A 5,706-nucleotide genomic window follows, 5' to 3' on the forward strand; every position below is an offset into this window, starting at 1 on the left:
TAAAAATAGACTGAAAACAAAACTATATATACATATACAGTAAGTCCTCACTTAAGGTTATCGATAGGTTCTTGGAGACTGTGACTTTAAGCAAAACGCCCTATAGCAAAACCAATTTTTTTTCTCATCAATATTGTAACAAAACGACATTGCAAAAAAGGACATCTTTCGAGGGCCTGCTGTAAGTCGTTTCACTTAAAGTTGCTTTCAAAGAACCTATTGGCGACCTTAAATGAGGACTTACTATACATGTGTACACACAAATATATACATGTATATACATATGTGCTAGGTAGTATGTAATATATATAACATGTACTAAAATTTTAAAGATATGTGTGGTAATGGTAAACATCAAAACCAGGACAGTGGTAACCTCTCAGGAGGATGCGAGTAGGAGAATACACAGGAGGCTTCATGTAAATTTATAATGTTCTATCTTGTCAAACTGGGTCATTCTCAGATGCTCATTATATCTTGTCTATACCTTTTTTTAGTTGCACATCTGCCATATTTCATGATTAAAACAAATTTTAAAGAAGGGTCTAGAGTTGGCTCATCAGAGAAACGGGGAAATGAGGGGATAGTCCACACATCATTCAAATTCAGTGTGACCTTTTCCTCTCCTCAAGCTGGCTCTGCTTGCTCTACAGTGACGTGGGAACAAAGACATGCCAGTGACAGGGGACAGTGAAAAGCAAATGGCGTGCCGACTTGCACTGGCTCACAGAAGCCGATTGGTAAATTTTCAGAAATTTTGCAAGTGACAGTTAAACACTCATTATTAAAAATTAACATATATACAAAAGTACAATTAAATAACTTATATTGAAAATGGACTGAGCTCGGTGGCTAACGCCTATAATCTCAACATTGAGGTGGGAGGATTGCTTGAGCTCAGGAGTTTGAGACCAGCCTGGGCAACATAGTGAGACCTCGTGTCTACAAAAATAAAAAAAAATTAGCCAGGCGTCCTGTAGTCCCAGCTACTCTGGAGGCTGAGGCAGGAGGATAGCTCGAGCCCAGGAACTCAAGGTTACAGTGAGCTATGATCATGCCACTGCACTTACCTTACAACACTTGATTACCATCTATTCTCCTGAAGTTATGTCTGCTTATGGTGTCTGCATCTGCATGGTGGAAGTCCTACATAACGGCCCACCACTGCACACTTCTTCACAGCTTGGCATTCAGTGACATCATGTTGATAACTTGAAACTGGACATGGTGGGAGTATTTACACCATGGAAATTGACACATGCTACTAGTTGGGGCTTCCCATCCCCTTCCTCCCCAACTCACATACATGAGAGCCTGTTGATAGTCACTTACCAGCACACCACTGGGCAGAAACCAACTTCCTCAACAGCTTCTTGGCTTTAACTTTATTCTGGAAATTCTGAATTCTCAATGACCAAGAAAAGCTCATCCCCCCACTAGGTTTGAATAATTTCCAAAATATCAACTGGATAGATACTTGAGGTATTAGGCGATTGGGCAGAATGTTCAGGACAGAGGTGGTCTGTTGTTCCCTTTTGTGTTCCCCTGAGGCCTCAAAGTATCGACTGTGTCATTCAGTGTCCCTCAGTCCCTGGGCAAGGGTGCCTTTGTCTGTTGGGCTATTCTAATCCTGGATGTCACAGTGTCATCCTTGGCTATGCCTGTTCTAATTCCCTTTCTGTTTTCAGTCCTGACTTATCTTCGGCTGGTGATTCCCTGGAGGCTTAAACTTTGACTTATGTAGTACAGGGGACTGGCAAAGGAGTGGGATGCCGGCCTGCTCGCACATGTGCCTGGGGGCCCAGTTCCTTGCCCATTTCAAAGTTTGCCCTTTGGGTTGTGTCCCTGCTACTGGCAGCTCCTGGAGCATCTGGAGCTTAGCAAGGGGCAAGCAGGGGCTGCCTTGAGAAGAGTCCCCCCACTCCCCCACACCAGCAATTCCCCAGGCCTAGGATTTCAGCCCTGGGGGCACCAGCTAGAGTCAAAGAACAGCATCAGCTCTAAAGTGGGTAGAGGGAACTGGAGATCATACAATAAGAGCTGTCAAAGATAGCGCTTACCTTTAAAGTGGATCTTGATGTTTCTTTTTCTCAGTTCTTCTCCAAGTTATTAAAAAAAAAATCTATGTTAATTTAAAAAAAAAGCCTGTGAAAAATGGAAAACAACCTAAATATCCACTAATGGGGCAGATTAAGTATATTCTATGTTAAGAAGAAAAATTACGGATCAATGAAAAATCATCTTTCTTTTTGAATACTCTACCATACCCGTGTTAATGCTTGTTAGAAATGTAATATTTTTTAAAAACAGCACCATAAATGATTATTTTGTGGAGATCATATGGCACATGAAAAATCCACCTTCCATTATTTACCACTGTATTTAAAAGAAGAACTGAACTGTTTTAGGTAGAACTACCTGTTCTACTTGTGGTTTAGGGTAAAATTTCTGGTAACGGCAAATAGATTTTGTGAAAGTGCTGTAACTCAAAAATTTTAAGCAGAAGGGAAGGTAATGTACTCTAGAACAGTGTGAGAGACGCCCCAAAAAGTGGCTCTGGGGAAGACAAAACCACTAATGTGAAAGAGACATGGGAAGCGTTTGAATAAATAATGTCATGAAATGTGAGAGTGGAAGAAAATAGTGTTTCTACCTTAGTATGTTATTTTATACAGTACTTGATTTTAGAGATGTATGTGCAACTAAAATAATATATAATTTAAGCTAAAAATCATGTTTTAGAAGACCAATGCCATGGAGAAAAGGCCAGGGCAGTGATAAATCAGTATAAAAATTCTTGGTATATAAAAATTATTCAGCTGCAAATACAAATACTTATGAAAGAAAATAAATGTTCATTGATCTGGAAGGAAAGTCATCAAAAATAATCAGAGTGGTTATATTTGATGTAAGATTACAGGTGACTTTTATATTCTTCTTTATACATTTCTATAGTTTCCAAACCTTACACAATAAATAGTTGTTACTTTTATACCAAAAAAGAATCTTATTTTAAAAACAATATCATAAAACATCTGCCTGTAGACACTGCCTCTGCTGAGTCCCTGTGGATCCTCCTAGGTCTACCAGGGTGGAGTAGAAATAAAATATTAACAATAGCTACCTTGGCTTGAGTGTGAACCATGTACCTGGCACCGTACGGAGCACTTTGCATGGATTATTTTATGTAATCGTTGTGCCAGTCTTATGAAGTTGGCATGAATATCCTGATTTCATAGGTGAGAAAACTAAAGATCAGAGAGGTTGGTTCTTTGCTGAAGTCACACAGCTAGAGAGTGGGGGAGCAGGCATTTAGACCCACGCAGACTGACTCCAGAGGCCACACTTTTGGCCAGGTGCTGCCCTGTGCTGCCCACCAGCACTCCAGTGCCTACCCAGAGGATTCCAGAAGCTGTAAAAGGCCAGCCCATGGGAAAATTCCTAGCCAAATGTCCCAAGCATCCTTTTTAGCCTCATCTTGCTTTTTGAATAATATACCATATCTGTGTAATAATTGTTAGAAATGTAACATTAAAAAAACCCCAGAACCATAAATGGTTATGTTGCAGAGATTACATGGCACATGAAAAATCCACCTTCTATTATTTACAACTGTATTTAAAGGAAGAACCAAACTGTTTTAGGTCGAACTAACTGTTTTATTAATAGAGCTTAGGGTAACAGCAAATAGATTTTGTAAAAGCTGGAAATTTTAATTGAGTTAAGCGAGTGCTGTGGCCTGAATGTGTCCCCTGCCAAATTCTTATGAAGAAACCTGATCACCAATGTGATGGTATTAAGAGGTAGTGTTGTTGAGGTGATTAGGCCATGAGGGCAGAACACGCATGAACGTGGTTAGTGCTCTTATAAAGAGGCCAGAGAGCTGCCTTGTTCTGTTCCACTGTGTGAGAACAGAGTGAGAAAGGTGCCATCCATGAACCAGAAAGCAGGACTTCACCAGACACTGAATCTGCCAGTGCCTTGATCTTAGACTTCCAACCTCCAGAACCGTGAGAAATAAATTTCCGTTGTTTATAAGCCACCCAGTCAATGGCATTTTGTTAACAGCAGCCCGAGCTGACCAAGACAGCAAGTTTCTTACCTGGGACCGTAATGTTTGCCAACAAGCCCCCAGAGCTTGTGGGCCAAGTAGGCTTCTTGGACTGTGACCTGAGGAGTCTCACAGGGCCACATACTTGGTTTCATGCTCTGCTGTTGCCATCTTAAAATTCTTAATAATTTTTGAACAAGAGAGCTCACATTTTCATTTTGCACTGGGACCTGCAAATTGTGTAGCTGGTCCCACCTGTAGGGCATCAGAAGGGAGAAATTTCCTTGGAAGTCTTTGGGCCAAAGGACCAAGCAGGAAGGAAGGGGGTCTTCCAAGTTGCAGGTCCAGTGACTATGAACCCAGAGAACAAGACACACCAGAGACAGGGGAATCCAAGCTTCTCTATTCACCCCTTTTACGAGAAAGCTCTCAAGGTAAAACCCCAAACTTAGGGTGAGGGAAATGCGGAGAGTGGTAAGTGTGGCTTCAGTATCTGCCTATCCAGTTCTACTTTGTTTTCTTTTTTACTCATTGCTTTGTCTGTGAGTCTGCTTTTATTTAGTGCCAGCCTGGAACTATGTCCTTTATTCACTATTAGAGGGTTTTTTTTTTTTTTGCAAGACAAAATATATTGGGACAACAAATACACATCATGCTGTAGATAAGGCGTGCTACTGGGTATCTGCGTATAATCAAAGGCCAGTATGAAAATGAATGGGAATGAATGCTATTTCTCTTTTCTTTTCTCTCTTAATAGAGAAAAGAAATCTATTTCTCACAGCTCTGGAGGCTGGAAGTCCAAGAGGATGGTGTCAGCATCTGGTGGGGGCTGGAGACAGAGAGAGGCACCAAGGGCCCCACTTGCTTTATAACAACCCGCTCTCAAGACAACTAACCCACTCCCACTGAATGCTGTTTCTTACTGCTTGAAGATTTAGTCCATGGTGAAGGGAGGACAGAAAAGAATTTGTGTCCATTTATTTCAAATGCAATACTATTTAATCAGAGACCTATGTCCCTAACCAAGAGCCCAAAGGAAAATGAGAACAACCTAATTGTTTTAAACTGCTTCATTGCAGCACTATCGACGTACAAAAAGCTGTACGTATTTAATGTGTACACTTCATGTGTTTGGAGAATAGCACATCCTGTTAAACCATCAAACCCTCATCACTGTCACTGTCATCAATGTATCACCTCCAAGAATTTCTGCCTGTCCCCTTTGTTTGTGTTTTTTCCTTTGTCATGCTTAATATTTCTACTTATTCTGTTTAATTTCTTGTTTATTATTGATTCTATCTTAGCTCCTTATACTTTTGAGTTTTGTTTTACATTCTTGGTCTGTCAGTTCCATCCTTCTTCGGATATCACTTGTGGCTTGTGTGGTTTGCTGTTTGTCTTCTGAGGGAGTGACAGTGCCCCAGTTAGCAGCGAGTATCCCCGGGGTGCTGGCTGCTGGCTCTGGTATTGTGCGGGTACATGAAAGTGCCCAAGGCCAGATCCTGGTCTGAGCCGTCTGCCTAGGGTTACACACTCCTGGTTGCCATTGCTGGTGTTGTTAGTTCCTGGAATTCCTGCTTCCCTCTACAGTTTCTGCAGCATGGATTTGCGAAAGAGAGCCAGCCACCCTGCTGGGATGCCAAGTTGTCAGGGAT

This window comes from Propithecus coquereli, unplaced genomic scaffold (genome assembly GCF_000956105.1).
Source record: "Propithecus coquereli isolate 6110/MARCELLA unplaced genomic scaffold, Pcoq_1.0 Scaffold5, whole genome shotgun sequence".
NCBI lineage: Eukaryota > Metazoa > Chordata > Mammalia > Primates > Indriidae > Propithecus > Propithecus coquereli.